Source organism: Falco cherrug, chromosome 12, assembly GCF_023634085.1.
Source record: "Falco cherrug isolate bFalChe1 chromosome 12, bFalChe1.pri, whole genome shotgun sequence".
Classification (NCBI taxonomy): domain Eukaryota; kingdom Metazoa; phylum Chordata; class Aves; order Falconiformes; family Falconidae; genus Falco; species Falco cherrug.
The window spans coordinates 3,643,279-3,659,666 of NC_073708.1; the positions used below are offsets into that span (position 1 = coordinate 3,643,279).

The window sequence follows — 16,388 nt, forward strand, 5'->3', positions numbered from 1 at the left end:
AGAGGAGCCAAAACACGGCACTAACAGAAGCTACCTATTATGGTCACCAAAAACTGCAAAGAGAAAGTCTTGAAGAACGTTTACTTCAGACATCTGCAGTAAATAGAGTTGTGATCCCAAAATTATCTTACTTAACACTGGTACTATACACTGTCCATCCCACAAAGCCCAATGGAAACATCATCAACTAATTAAGGACTCCATCACACGCACATACAAAGAACCGAACTCAAGTTGAGGCTGGTGACAGGCCAACCCTTGACAGATTGCAGGGAAAGCAGCACCTCTGAGCAGATCTTCAAGGACACTTTAATATTATTAACGTGTATTGTTTGTTTCCCTGATATCTGCTGGTATTGCATCATCTGGGAACTGTGCCGTTCTCAGGGCTGATCGCTTTCCTTCCTGAACAACTAGAAAAAGCACCTCGCAGGCAGTGCCTCTTCCAACACCACAAGCATAAATTCTCTCAATTCATACAGTATCACCAAAATTAACTAAGCTGGCCAGACTGATTAATGTTGCATTTCTTGACATTTTATTGACAAATGTCCAAGTTTACAAAACACCATAGCAAACATAGCCTCTTGAACAGGTCACAGTTTATAGCTTGGTCATGTAATACAGAGAGAGCTTTCTGCTAAGTTCCTAAATTCCACTTTTAGCCAAAAGCGAACGCTAGTTTTGTCAGCCCAAGAGCACTAAATTGTTAGGCACAGTTTCAGACATCAAAAGTAAAAAGCTATTAGTAGATAGGTGGATCACTGTTTAAAAATCAAGACTCTTCTGCGATCTTAACTTATTTTCATTTGAGGTGACAGACTGAAATGGTTAAGGGATTATTGTCTCTAAAAACCAACAATATCAGGGCAACTCCACAAACAAATTACACACACATGGACAGAGATTATTACTGGAACATTTTCATTCTCAGTGTTGATCCAGTAAATTCCTACAGATAGTTCAATTTCACAGGATATGTTGAGGACAAAGGACAAGAAGAATAATGAGATTTTCCCACTTCATGCTGAGTATGAGCTTAGTCTACAGTTACCCTCACCGAGCGGAAAAGCTCTGAAAATGAGTAAAGCACAACACAGTATAAATATCACCAGCAGAATACATCCTCAAGATTGTAAGAAAAATAGTAAGAGAGACTGTTTATATTAAACTGGCCAATTCTTAAGAATCAAAGAGACAGACAATTAAAAAAATAAGTGAATAAGTGCAACTCACCAGTACAGTCATTAATACTCTTATCATATTAGATTGGGTAAGGGGTACAGAGTAAGCTAAGAACTGAGTCAGGCTTTTGGTATGAATGTCACCATCCTTTTTTATCAAATCTACAGAACTGTTTTCAGTTACAGATTGATCCTGTGATTGTATAACAGAAATAACAAATAGTCTGTTTCTACATGATTTAGCCCAGCATCCTGGAAAATCACTGTAATGTTATTTCTTAATTTAGGTCTTCCCACAAAAGAAACAAGGTTTACCTCTTACTCTCTGTAGAGCACCCACCACTCCATTTTCACCACAAATGAAAAAGTACATGCTTCGCTGACATGCAAGGACTGTTCTTCCCATGCCTTGCTAAGAGAGCATGGCTGGAAGGAAGGATTCTGAGCAGAAAAGCAAAAGCTTGACCCTTTGTGCCATATATTTGGAGGATGCTCCAGGGTGAAGTTTGGCAAGGAAGTTGACACAGCATAAATAGCTAGACAGGAGATTTTAAGATTGGGAAACCACATCTGACTTCCTGTTAAAGAGGACGTAACAGATGAAAAGATTTGGAGATGACCTGTCAGCCTTCAAGCAATTACTGAAACTGCAGGTGACAGTGTAATTAAGACTTCCTTTCAATGGAAAGGGAGCACTACAAAAATACCCCAGCAGGGCTGAAACTCAGGAAATTTCACAGAAATCTTGAGCAAGGTAAATTTACACTTTATCTAGTGCTGGAGGCTACTTCAGAGGCCAAAAGCAAGGAAGACAGAAGTGGTAAAATCATCAGGCCAGTTCTCCACATACAGCTGCCCAGTACTTTCTGGAGAGCTGTCACAGTAACCTCCTGTAACAGGAGGCAAGACTTGGCAACTCAGGGGAAACCAGACATGCTCCCGTAATAAACATAATTAAGCTGGATTAGTCCAAGAGAAAACAAAAATCCCTATCTTACATTCCTCAGGGAATGACCTTACCAACAGCAATATTCAAGAGGCTAGAAGCACTTCTGCCTGAATACCTGGACTTACTTCACATCGGTCATGGAAGTTCCCAGTACATTTCCTATCCAGCCAAGTACTGTAGTTTCATCGTGAACACTAACTACAGGCTTGGATGTCAAAAAAAAAAAAAAAAAAAAGCTCAGCTGAGGGACTTCAAGAATATTCTTTAAAAATGGAAAGGATCACTGTCTTTTTCCACAGAAATTCAAGCCATAGGTAGTTCAGATGGCAGTCTCAAAATTTATCAAAGAGCCTCAAGAAAGCCAATAAGTAATCCCCACTGCATTGGCCAGACTCCCTGTAGCTTATGTGGGAACCAGCAAGCTTGTTTTCCCCCAGAAAGGCCAAAAACCAAAGAAGGTGAAAAATCCAATGGAAGTTCCATGAAAAAGAAGAATTATTAGGATATATCCTCTGTAAAAACAATTAGAGTACACTAGTCAAATCCACCTATTATTTAAATCATTCCAAGACCATCCATGCAGGCTATTTGTTATATACACGCTGCAATTAAGAGAAAGCAAGATTTTAAAATTCCCATCATCTCTGTACATTAGGATTTCAGAATTGAGTTATTCCACAAACAAATCTTTTACGTATGACAGTTATTTGTTTAAGGGTAGTCTTACTTTTGGAAGACCAACTTAAATTAAGGCATCAGAGAACAAAAACAATTCAAGATAATGGGTACCCCAAGTACCTAGCATGTTTGAGACGTCACGCCAGGCTCTCCAAAACGGAAAAACCTCAATACCTGTGGGAGCTTTAAAAGTGTTGCCAAAAATGCAAACACTTAAATAATAACTTTTAAAATTAAACGATACACATCTCAAATGCAACACCTGACTGAACAGAGGGTTTTGTTGATTACCTTCCTTTAAAACTTAGGTGAAGGGAGGAGAAGAAAAAAAAACTCCCCGGCATTTCATTCTTACCTGAACCTTTGACAAAATTTTCCACTTCCCCTACTGTGCTGCAGTGTGCTGCTGAAGAGCTGTTCCCTGCCAAAACCTCCAGGAACCTCCTTTAAGAGGCCTCCCTGGTCCTATGGAAAGAACTGTTCCTGAATATTTTAGGGCACTAGATTTGGACTTCAAAGATCTCAACCTGAATCCCTCACATGCCCTTGGTGACAACAGGGATGTTATCTAATTTCTAAATATTTCTGGGCCAATGCCTTTTAAAGATTTTATTAAAATAATAGGAGTTTGGTTCTTACATATTTTTCATTTATCTATGCCTTCATTCCTTCTTTTGCTTCCCTGCTGTAAAATAGGGATGGTTCAAAATAAAGAAACTTTAGAAAATGTTAGAATACATTTTTATTGAAGTATTTATGTTCCACTTTTGGGGGAAGAGAGAAGCATGCAAGGCTGCCCAGGCTTCAGTTGCAGATGGCAATCCTTCTGCACTACAGTTACACAGTGGTTACACACAAAAGAGCCACCGTAATAACAGCTAAAAATGCAAGGAGCTGCTGAAATTAACAGCCGGCTTCTGTTCAGGTAACACGTCAACAATGAAATGAATTTAGCTGAAAGTTAGGCAAACACTTCCTTTAAGTATCTTTTAAAATCCTTTTTCAATTCAATTAGTATCCTAAGTTACCCAAGCTGCTCTTTTTTTCTGAATGTCCTGGCATTTCAGTGCAAACTGTAATGCCAGTCAGCACACACAAGCTCCTGTCATGCTGGCACTGGAGGGATGAAGAAAGGACTGCACATAGAAGGTGTGTTTCGTCATTTTACACTCATAGTGTCTGTACAATGCGACTCAACATTGCAACTTCCATATTCTAGTTTTGGACTATTTACTCAAAATATGAGCTCTGGTCACTGTCTGCAATAAAGGGGACAATTATGCTGCACTTCCTTTGGTCTATATGGTCATAACATTAAAAGTATGACAAAGTAATTAGGAGTGACTCAAGGAAATTTGTCATGACTTTCTAGTAAAAGTAGTCATGAGCAAACTTCTGGCGCTGAGATTTTTCAGCCCCTTTTAAATAATGTAAGTAAAATTTACATGGAAATATTTTATGGCCATTGACAAGCTGGAGTTTGAGTAAGTGATGTTTTACGCACAAAAAGGCAAAATACAGACATCCCTACTGGGTATGTTACATACTTGAGGGGAGAGATTAAGCGGTAAACTTTACTACGAAACATTTCTTTGCCCCTTTCACATACAAGTAACAGATTTACTAAATAAATACTAGACCCACCAGGATAGACCAACTGCCTATCCATTTTCTTGAGAAGTCTGTAGTTGGACACTTTTGCAGTAGTAAGTGCATCAATACCAGCAGTCTTCATCATGTATCTAACACCCAGCTTCCACGCAAAACCAAACAGCCTGGCACGAGCCTGCCTGACCTCACAGCCAAGCCTCTAACCGGAGGCATTCAGTCCAGGATTTGAGCAGTTAGAAAAAAGCTCCTGAATTACCAGGTCGTGTTTGAAACCAAAATTACATCAGCAAAGCATTTACTCAGGGGTTCTGATTTTCTCTACAAATTCAAGTAAGACTTTGTTGCAGGTCCACAGCCCCGCTCTCAGGCTGAGGAGGGTAAGCAGCAGGCTGTATTCCTGCGTGGAGACTGCACAAGGGAGTGGCATCTTCATCTGCCCCTTCTTGAGCTTCCTCTCTCTGTAGCATGCCTCTCAACCTCCCCCCACCTCTCTCTGTTCCCAGTCATCCCTGCCATCTGTGCTCCAGCCAACAAGGGCCTGCACCTGCTCTCTTCCTGGGGCTATCACGGCAGCATCAAAAGGGCCTGAATTTTATGCTCCACCATTTTGGCTGAGATCAGAGTAACAGCATGTATTGGGTCCGGCTGAGCTCCCCAGCAGCCCCCACAGTGCTGTGCTGGTATCAGTAGCTAGAAAGGTGCTGATAACACCCCCGTGTTGGGCTGCTGCTGAGCAGGGCTCACAGCACCAGGGCTGCCGCTCCAGCATCCCCCCTCCCCTCACCAGCAGCTGGGGCAACGTCTTGGGAGGGGACACAGGACAGATGGCCCAAACTGACCAGAGGGATGTTCCACACCATATGACGTCTGCTCAGATATAAAAGCTAAGAGAAAGGAGGAGGAAGTGGGGCATTCATTATTTATGACATTTGTCTTCCAGAGCAACCTCTGGGTACTGAAGCCCTGCTTCCCGGGAAGTGGCTGAACATGGCCTGCTGATGCAAAGTAGAAAATAACATCTTTTTTCCTTTGCTTCCACACAAGTGACTTACTTGTGCTATTGCTTTCATTAAACAGCCTTTATCTTGACCCACAATGTTTTATTTCACCTTATCTCCCCCCATGCCACTGCAGAGGGGACTAGTACAGCAGCTTGGTGAGCACCAGGCATCCAGTCAAGGTCAACCCTCCACACAGCAACAAAAACACCAAGCTGCTCCAAGAGCTCTAGTGCAATCTCTCCGTCTCTGCTGATTTAGGAAGCTTTGATTAGGTGACGCTTTCTTCATTTTTTAGGCAACTATCTCAAAGTGCTACTGTTAGCAACATAGTCAAGACCTGAGAGAATGAGGATCTAAGCAACTATTAAGGGATGCACAACATTAACAACTAAGGCTTTGGAGGTTGGTTGAAACTGAAAATAACATTTTTATTTAATACAACTATTGGAAAATTTTCCATTTATCATAAGCAAGAAGGTATGTCAAACCTTAGTATATCCTGATTCTAGCAGTACTAAGAGGCTAGCTACACCAATGGTTACATAAAGCAAACAAATAACCCACAAAACTAACAAAAAAGCAGTAACTGCTAGCTACCCAGACCTTAAATGTGGCCTTCAGGAATGCGATACAAACAATCTCGTTCACTGAGGAGCCACAAATGATGACTCAAGAAGTGAGTGGACAGCAATCAAAGTCAGGAAGAAACCCCAAATTTTACACACTCCCTTGTTAAAACAGCTTTGCAAAATTAGGGACATAAGGGGGACTTTCATGCTCTTCTCTGAGGCATAGAGGGTTGGTCAGCCAGAGAAAGTTCAGCAAAACTTAGGTTAACTATGACTACTCTCTTACCAAAACGTCTAAGCTTTTAATTTAACTATTTCTTAAGACACCAAGGGCTTACTACCTCCCTTGCCAAGGCAACCTCCCTCTCAGCATGTTAAAACACCAGCTGACGTACCCACTCTGTGCTGAAAGGGAAATGACTGCCACATATTACAGGGAAATACACAGTGGAGATGTTCAATCACTTTTCAACAGGAGTTTTTGTTCAGAAAATGACATTTGTCAAAGCAAGTTGTCATTAGAAAACTGATTTAGTTTTAATAAAACTTTGAGAGTTTAATCACATTTCTATTCAAAACTAAGTTAATTCAAAACAGCCAGTCTGTACACGACCAGATCACTCTCAGTTGGAAGAGATTAATTTCACCTTCCCACACTATTAATTTCAGAGCAGGCATATGTGTATTGATGTCACTAATGCCCAATGCTTTTTCTTTCTCTGACTCTTCATTTATGCATAGCGACCTATACCAAGAAGCAGGACTGCTCCACAACTGTATGTTCTGCTCTAGCATGCCAAAAACTCGGTGTCGAATTCTTAATCTAAAATACGCAGAAGACAGGCTGGGCACTGCTCTCTCCCTGCGCACACCGGTATGTCAGCCAGCACTCTCCTGCTCTGCTCTATGTAGCACCATCATTTTTTCTGAGGTTCTTTCAGAAACAGTTCTTTCAGCATTACAGCTGATCATAGACAGACTTAAGTAAAGCAGTAATATTAAAGAGAGGTAACTGGAGGGAGAAGTCAGGCTCAGTTCCCCCAACCCTTCTTATCTTGCACTCACTGGTAAGAGGTTTTAAAAGCAACAAAACCCGTTTCCCTTCCACTTTACCCATATCAAACATCTTTTTCACACATGCATTATTTCAGTTCCTAAATTACGAGGGATAATCCTCAGAAACATATAAAATATAAGCCAAACCAAACAAACAACCAAAAAAACCAAAACCTCTTGCCTTAACTTTTTCTTCCCCCCCCCCCCCCCCCCGACAACACCGCCTAATAAAATTCACCATAATTATAGCAGCCATTTTTTCACAACACTGCTGATTTGGGAGGGGAGAATGTCTAAGGTGAGACTAAGAGACAAGATTTCAGAGTTTTATACGTAATTTTGATTCAGATTTGACTTAATGACTAGGAAGAAGCTATTTAATATCTCTATAATCAAGAACACCCTTCTAAAAACTAAACCTATATTCACTAGGCCACAAGAGAGTTGAAGAGCTCATTAAATTAATAGATTTGGGATTCTTGGAAAAAGGAACTTAAGTATGAAAAGCAAAATACTTGGAAGTATGTCATAGTTAAATGTATTCAGTCACTTACCAGGAAGGTCTACATAATCATGTGCTATTCAAAGTGGAAAATGCCAGAGAAATGCAAGATGTTGGGAGAGTTTGCAATTAGTAAAGAACTGGTTTTCATTACTGTCAGCACAGACATCACACCATCTTCCTACAGGAACCTTAAACTGCCTGGTAAAAAAAAAATAAAAAAACCTGCAAGTACCACCACCAAACACACAAAAACCCATAGAAATAACCTGATATAAGAAAAGCTAGAACTTGCTTCCTAGCATCTTCCTCTCCGATATTGTATGAGCTACTATTCTCATTTGTCTTGAGGTTTTTCACTAGCACTGTCCCAGATTTATAGTTGCAAGGTTTTGGTTACAAAAAGAAAAAGTATTTTTCCACATAAGATGACAGTACAAAAACACCATGGTTGTGAAAACAGATTCATGCCTTTATCATAAGATAAAGGGGTGCTGCACTTACTGCTATGGTTAGAAAATCATTAGCAATTCTCCTTGGATTGGGAGGAAAAAGGATTAAAAACAAACAGCAGCATAAGAACTGTTAGTTTCATATTTTCTAGAAATTGCCTAGGTCAAGATATGATCATAATTGCAGATGTTCATTTAACCAGGCATTATGAAACTTTATGGAACAGAAGTACCTCAAAGGGCCATTATCTTTCACAATTCTCCATTATAGGTTCTTTCAAAAAGATGGCACGCAAGAGTAAAAACCAGAAAATCTCCAATTAGTTACATTCCACAGGTCTACACAGACATCTTCTCCCCAAAATGATTTGTAGTTCTGTGGGTTTTTTCCTAACAGCACTGTCAAAATTAGGCAGCAGCTGCTGATTTTGCATAGAGTTACACTTTTGCATGTTGAGTACAAAGGCACAATTTTTTCTGATGGCGCATGCAAAGTAATGGTTCATGCCACAGTCAGAGCTTCTCCGTGTTTGGTGTGACAATTGCCCGTGAGCGTTGTTTGTTTTCCTTCTAACCTTAACGGCGTTTGGACTGGCCAAAATGAATCCTCTATTTGATGCTAAAAATAAATGCCCCAAGTTGACAATGCAGTACATTAAATGCATGAGAAATACAGCTCCAGTGGTTAAGCCCCATTTACAATCTATATCCTTGAGACACAGAGAGGATAATGGGGGGGTACACCACCAAAACCAAACCAAAAAAACCCCACGCAATGTACAAGGCTTTCCAAAAGCCAGAGCTTTCTATTTCATAGTCTGGCCAGGGAAATGGACCAAACAGGGTAAGACAGCCCATACATATGCATTCACTATGCTTCTCACTCCAATCATCTCCATCCACCACAACATTCCACTTATGAGACTTGTTCATCATGCATGTCTTCTAAAATGCAATCCCTTGGGGCTGTGATTGCCACTTATTACAACAAATAAACATTTGTACAGAATGTACTATAAACTCTGTGTGTTTGTGTGCACGCAAACTTTATAATCACTATAGATATAAAAGGGTCATTATTCTAAAAATGCAGATTCCTACAGATCTTGGCTAAGAATATAAACACTGTTATAACTGACTGATAATACTAGTAGGAAAAGAAATAAAAGTTTTACTGATTTATGCTGAGATCATTTTAAGGAAAACATCAGATAGATACTAAAGATGAGTCAGTTCAATGGCTTATAACCACAAAAAAACCCCAAAACACAAATGTGATAAGAGTCAAAACACATAGTTCTGAACTTCTGCATGTGTGGAAGCTTTTGACCCCATGTTTTCTGTCTCCTTCCTAAATCTGCATATTTAGGGATCAAAGCTGGAACGGTAGAGAGGCCAGGATTCTTGTTTGCAAACAGCCTACTTTATATTTTGAAAAATATGCATTCTGCATCCTAAGGTGGTGAAAGCAAACAATGAGCAACATTTAATTTAGTAATTAAGCCTATAAATGCCTGCCAAAGTGATTTTGTTATCTGCAGACAAAAACAAGCACTGTATTCCTTGCTCTGAGCTCCAGGATGCACCATTACCAATGCCACCACCCATCTGAAAGGAGATTGTACCTCAAAACTTAAAAAGAGTGCTTGCAAACAGAGCTGAGCAGCCTGCACAGGGGACTACTGTGCTCAAGAGACACAGACATCAGAGGTAAGGTTCACCTCAATTCACTTCAAATTCTACCATACAGCAGTCTTCATCTGTGCTTAGCTAGCAGAAAAAGACACTCCTAGCACATAATTGGTGTGGTCTGTTGGATATCTGCTTTAGGATCATGTTAATTTTATACTGGAAGCACCTGTTATTCCTCTAGGGATCACTTGAAGAATCTGGGCAACTCACACATCAGCCTCCACAATGTCTCTATTTGTCAGTCCAGATCCCAAAAGCTTCCATCACTACACACACTGACTGTCTTGGAAGCCATAGCATGCAGCAAAAGCATGAACCGAGATGGAAAGCATCATCTCAGCAACTATCTCTCTGGAGAAGGAAAACATATTGGGAGAAAAGCTGCAGTGTTCATGCCCCCTACCACACCTGCCAGCTGATACAGGACCAACACAGGCTTCAGAGTTACCCCTGGTGACAGTCCATGGGTTTCATTATGAATGTTAGAGAAAACAAAATCTGGACAGATTTTATTAATCTACCCATATATGTCCGATATTTTTCCCCTCACCAACACTGCAGTCTTATTTTTTATAGAAATCATCTCATTCTATACAATACTTTCATGCTGAAGAACTAATTGATATTCCTAAGTAAAGCCCACCAATTCTCACTTGCAGTATTGCCACTACATTTTCCATTTTAAAAAATGGGGGTAAGGTTTAAATGTTCAGTAGTTGCTTTTAGTTTCCCCACAATCTGTTCAAAACTAAACCAAAACAATTCTTTGGAGCTTCTTGGTGCTTTGCTTCAGCTTTCTGGACCACTTTCAGACGTCCTAGAGACCACCTCCCATCCCTGCACCATTGGCTGAGTAACACTGCTCCAGACGTTGACACACAGGCTACTGGAAATTGGTACAGTCAGGAAATTCGTATCATTTCTCTGAGGTAAACAGTAAATGAAAACCCTCGGGAAAGTCTGAATACCAGGGTGTTTTGTTTGGATTTTTTTTTTTAACAAAAAAAAAAAAAAAAAAAGCGCGCGCGTTCTTTGGAAATGGAAAGCATTCTGTTACTACATCACATTATTATAACCCAGGGCAGCAATGAGATCATTTCCATTACTAAGACAGGTTCTGGGATTTGTTTTTCAGGCTAGTGAGAAAGACGCAGTTATATCAGTGAGGCACTACAAACACACACAAGAGAGTTCATCACCTCTCAGGAAGAAAATAGCCAATTCTGCTGCTATTGCCCACGAAATCAAAGAGAAGTCCTTCCACAGATTACATGAAGCTTCTGTTTAGAAAGAGACAAATGAAACAAAAACAGACCAGCTGTAAACTCAGTTTAAAGATGCGTCTCCTGACCTGCCCTCCAGGCCTTAGCTGGGAGTTCAAACATCAGCTGAACCACAGCTGTAGGCAAGCACTCAATTGTACAGCTTAAATCACCTCCAGATTGCAAGTCACAGATATTTTTTACATGTCTTTAGAGCAACCACCGAAACATGGGCTTCCCCATCAATGTCAGGTAAACAGTTAGTCAATAACTCCATTTTGCTCCCTCGAGGTCACTCCCTTTCTTAGGATACGGGGACTTTGATCCCCATCAGTATTTTGTATCAGGTAAAGAATAAATTTGAACTCAATCTGCCATCTCTCAACTCCATGCACCAACCATGGGCCATACCTTACTCTGAGGTTCTACTTGTTCTGCTAGAAAGTTTCACGGGAAATGAAGTATTTTCTTTAATTTTGTAGTCAGTTTTCATACACTTGAACTTCTGGGTACAAGCAGGAGACACCTCCTTCTCTGGTCGCTATGTGAGTCTATCCCTGGTATTTTCCAGCCCAAGCCATTCAATTAACTTAAATTTGAATTCACAGTTCCAAAGTCTCTAGAACAGCTTCAGTTCTACTGCCAACACTGTCCTCTTCCAACTGATATGGCAGTCACTGAAGTTGCCACATACCTGAATATTCCATGTCAATTAAATAGACTCAAATAGAACCATTTCCTATCACTCCTGAAGCAACACGCACCTGAAAAGCCATTGCTACATTGCACTGGATTCAGTGCTTTGGCACAGTTAAGAATACAGGCCAAGGAAGAGAGCAGAGGTTACCCAAAAACGTCAGTGAATCCTGCTCAACAGCTTTGCAGGAATACCTGTGAAGGAAATAGTCAGGGCCCACCCCACACTCATTATTTTTCCCATATGTATGGCTAAAAGTTATGAACTGAAGTATGCTAAGGCAAAAACAGATTGGCTGAAACACTTCCTATTCTAGCTATTTCAGGCCAGCTGACAAAAGTAATCTGTTCAAAATATCTTACAAATTCAAGAAGGGCACCTTACGATGTTCAATAAAATACACTCAAATTAAGATGAAATCAAGTATGCAACATTAGTGAAGCAACAGCATTGGATTCCTTTTTTTGGCAGGGGGCTTTCTTCTAAGAAAAATAAGTCATAAAACAGCACTTGCTGCCAAGAGTCAAACTAGTATTTTTCCATTGCAGATTAACCAGCCATGCAGGAGGAGATTAAATTACGTGATTCAAGCATAAATACTTCAATTTTTTTTATTATATATCCCTGCCATGGCACCTGAGAGTGCAGAAAGGTGGTCACAGAGGGACAATGTGGAGATTTTGAGAGACGACAATGGCAAGGAGCACTTAACTCTACACCATATATTCCAAACCTTCCTCTTAACTCTAGGAAGTAAGTAAAATAAGCACATCAGTTTCAGGTTCACATTTTCTCTCTGAAATTCCTAGTAGGCTGAACAACTGTTGGTAACCACAAAGCAGCTGATCCTATGAATCGGTTGTTTGATACAGTAAGTATCTGAGGCTACCAAGGCGCAGACCATCTTCCTGCCAGGAATATCCACCACAGTTAGAAGTCCTACCCACACCACTGCTCCTCACGGGGTATTAGATCTTTATCTAGTCTGAGAGTCTGCCTGCCTTCATCTGCAAGGAGCCTCCAAACTGAAAGATCCACACTCTGCAGTTAGGGTGGCCGAAGGGATATGCCCCAAAGGTCCCAAAAAACCCACAAGGCTCCAACAGACAAGGTCTGCACAGCTCGGGGGCGGGGGGCGATGGTGTCACACTGCCAGCAGCAGCTCCAGTTCACAGCCCAGTCGTTCAAACCCGCTGTCAGCAGCTGCTGGAGGGAAAGTGCCAGAGTGCTCCGAGGCAAGCCCTGGCGCGGCTGGGGTCCCACCGCCGCGCAGCCGAGGCAGCAGCTTCTCCAAACGCTGCAGTGGGACTGTCCAGAAGTCAACCAGGATGGCAAATTAACGTCTACCTGCAAGTGTGCAAGTTTTAGGCTCAGAGAGGCACACGTAACCCCATGAAAACAAGGGATTACAGTCTGCAATTGTACTTCTAACATGTATCAGCAGATGCCTGCTGTAAGTCACCAACAGGAACTTATGCACGGTTTTTTTCGTATCAGACCCAAAAGAAAAGCTGCTGTTGCAGACATTTTGTGACATTTTTCCTCAACAGACATACTGTTTTACTTCCCTATAAGTTTCAGAACGGATTGCTTCACCACACACGCTGCGGAGGGACAAGCGAAGGAGCTCGCGGTAAGCGCTGCCAGCACCGGCCCCGGTGACAGGGCCAGGGCCGGGCGAACCGCGCCTCGCGGGCGCGGGGGCTGACCCTGACTAACGCGGTTTGTGTCACTTGCGGTCCCGCCCCCCACTCGCTGCTCCGCCGCCACGGCCCTGCCTCGTACCCCTCGCTGCGCACGCAGCCGTGGCGCACACGCCGTTACCCCCCGCTGCCTCCCTTCTCCCTCACGTACGCCTGGCCGTACGCGCCCGTGTGCCGGGGGGGGGGGGGGGCAGGGCGCGGCGGCTGCGGGAGCGGCGAGCGGACAGCGCTCCCCGGGCGGGCCGCCCGCAGCGGGGCGGGCAGGGCGGCAGGTGCCTGGCGGGGGCGCCCGCGGGAGGACACCGCTCCGCGCCGCCCGGCGCTCCCCGGCCTCGCCGCCCCCCGCAGACGGCGCCGGGCCAGCCTCCTGCCCCGCCGCGGGGGAGGGCGGCCGGCCCCTCTCCTCACCGCCGCGCTCCGGCCCGGCCCGACGGGCGCCGCAGCCGCCCCAGCCCGGGTGCGCCGTGCCCTGCCTGCCCGCGGGGCTGGGCGCGGGAGCCGCGCACCCCCAGCCCTTCCCTCCCGCCCCGCGGAGGAGCCGCTGTTGAGCGCGTACGAAGGCGGCACCGCGCTTACGGTTGCCTGGGGTCCCGCGGGCTCGGCCATCCCTCTCGGCTGGCGCGCGGTCCCGTTCCCCATGGCGGGCATGCGGCACTTTTCTCCCTCGCGGCGGGGGAGGCGCCAGCCGTCAGCTGACCGCCGCCTCTTAAGGAGGCGTGAGGAGCCGCCGGCCGGCCGCGGGGGGGGGGGCGCCGGCTGCGGGCCGGCTCCTGCCGGCGGCCGCGCAGCGAGGGGGACCACACGCGGCCGTCAGGCTCCGCGGAGTGGCGAGCAGCCTCCAGGTGTGGCGAGCAGCCTTAAGAGGCCACCTGGCCGCCCGTCGGCCGCGCTCCCGTGAGCAGAGCAGAGCAGCGGCTGGCGGCGTAGCGGGCGGTACCGGCTCCCTCAGGCACCGGCGCGCCGCGGGGCGTGAGCAGCGTCAGCTTGAAGCCGTGTAAAATCAACCAAGTACTGGCTGTGACCAAAAAAACCCCATAAATAATCAATTATCTAACAGGTGGGTAAATGGGATTTTTCATTAAAGTAACTTTAAATAAAAAGTCAACACCTTTCATTGCTGCTGTGGGTATCCGTGTGGGAGTAGGTGTGTTGCTCAGCACCACGTGTGCGTGCCCGCAGCGCTGCGGTGGGCGCTGAGGGAGCGGGGTGGTGGTGGCCGAGTCCTGCTGGGCAGCTGGGCAGGGCAGCGAGCTGGCCTCAGCATCGCCCGGGAGGCTGAAGTGCCCAGTTCTGCTTGTCATGGGTGTGCAGCTCCCGGCCTGATGCTGCCACCTCAGCCCATGGCCGCTTCCCGATGCAGATGGAAGAGCACCCGCCCTCTGGTCTGTGACCCAGCGGCATGCTTTGGGCCTATACACCAGGGTTTGTCAGGTGTAAGCTGATAAAAACGCATCCCATACCCTCAGAGCTATGGACGGGAATGTCAATTCTGCCCATTAAACACAACATTTACCACAATTTCCTTTTAAAACGGTCAAGCGATGCTTCCCCTCCCTTCCATGGGCCTGAATTTCAAAAAAAAAGGCACCAAAGTGGGAGACCAACACTTAAATTATGCCCACTTCAGTGCAGAGGTACCTAAACTGGTAGCACAGGACAACCAGTAAAGGAGCAGTTTGGATCCAGAAGCCCCACGCCAACAGTGTAGGCTAACCAAGGACACAAGGTGTTAGTCTGGGGTCAGTGCCCCATAGCCATGGCTACACCGCCCGGGCCCAGCCTGCCCGCCTGCGTGGCTCCACGCCGAGCCATGCCCATGGGCTGGCTGCCACCCGTGAGGGCTCTCTGACTTGGTCCGCATAGAAATCCTTCAGCACAGTGGCAAGAAAACCTCTGCAGTGCCGAACCCGGCTTTCAGGCTAGTGTTTTACCACCCTAAGGCTTACAAATGTGAAGCAGCTGAGCTTATGCACAGATGGAAGTCATTCCTTGTCACCATAAGTCTTTTCACTGTCAGGCAACTGGTTCCTCTCACAATTGAGCATTATTAAAGATTTTAGCCTGAACCACACCCCCATCACGCCTTATTCAAATTATGCCACTGGCTTCTCATCTGGCACATAGGAAGTTAAAAGTTGCACGTTTTGGCTGCCTGCAATGGTCTTTCCTGGAGAAAGGGGAAGTGGGGAGGGGATTAAGGGGAGCAACTGGCTGGGTTTGGTTGTTTTTAATGACAACATGTTCATTTTTATTGATTCTATCACTTTTGCCGTTTGTGAAGACTTAAAATTACCTTAAAGTTCCCATCCCCATTTTTTCTGTTTTGCTTTAAAGGATTTAAAATGGAAGTGTTTTGAAATATACAGATGCATATTTATAAAGTATTGTATTATTTGCTGCATCATTAATACCAAAAAAATATTTCCCACCTGGGTGTGTGGACTTCACAATGAGTCAGTGAGAGAAGCTGACAGGCTCAGCTGCTGCTCACCATACCTTGGTGCTCTCAACATAACAGATGCCAAAGAAGCCCATTCTTCTTTAGATGCACCAAAAGAGGAGACTGAGTTTCACTTTGATGTTGATGTCAAGCTCTTTCCAAATACCCAGTTCTATGCTGGAATTTTCCCAGGCTTTGCACATACTTAGCATGTAAATAGGACCTCGATTCTTAGAAAAATGTGGCCATAAAAAGGCAAAGATAAAGGGAAAAAAAGGCCTAAATGACTCAACTAGGACCTCTTCAAAGTACAGAAGACTGAAGGGTACACTTCCACAAGTGAGAGGTAAATAAGTGGCATTCACATTCTGTTAACGAGGGTCCTTAATGTGTAGTAAAGCGGTAGCTGTAATTAGAGGACAGCAAGCCACTCCTTGGTGCAAAGCAATGTAAGCCAGAAACCTCATTTTCTCCATCATCTTACTGGCCTCCTGCTATGATGCACTGCAACAGCTGAGCAACTCTGGCCATTACTTTTAACCTCGTTTTCTGTCTCATCTTGTAAGGAAAAAAGGCATGGTAAGAAAGTGCT

At 44.3% G+C, this 16,388-nt stretch overlaps 1 protein-coding gene across 1 annotated transcript in view; it reads right to left on the reverse strand.

The window, feature by feature from the left end:
- PLA2G4A (phospholipase A2 group IVA) overlaps positions 1–14,437 on the reverse strand; it is an 86,039-nt gene extending 71,602 nt beyond the window's left edge. Inside the window, exon 1 of the mRNA XM_055724565.1 lies at positions 13,933–14,437. The gene's annotated coding sequence lies outside the window, so the exon portion shown is untranslated. The remainder of the gene's footprint in view (positions 1–13,932) is intronic.
- Between the last annotated feature and the right edge of the window lie 1,951 nt (positions 14,438–16,388).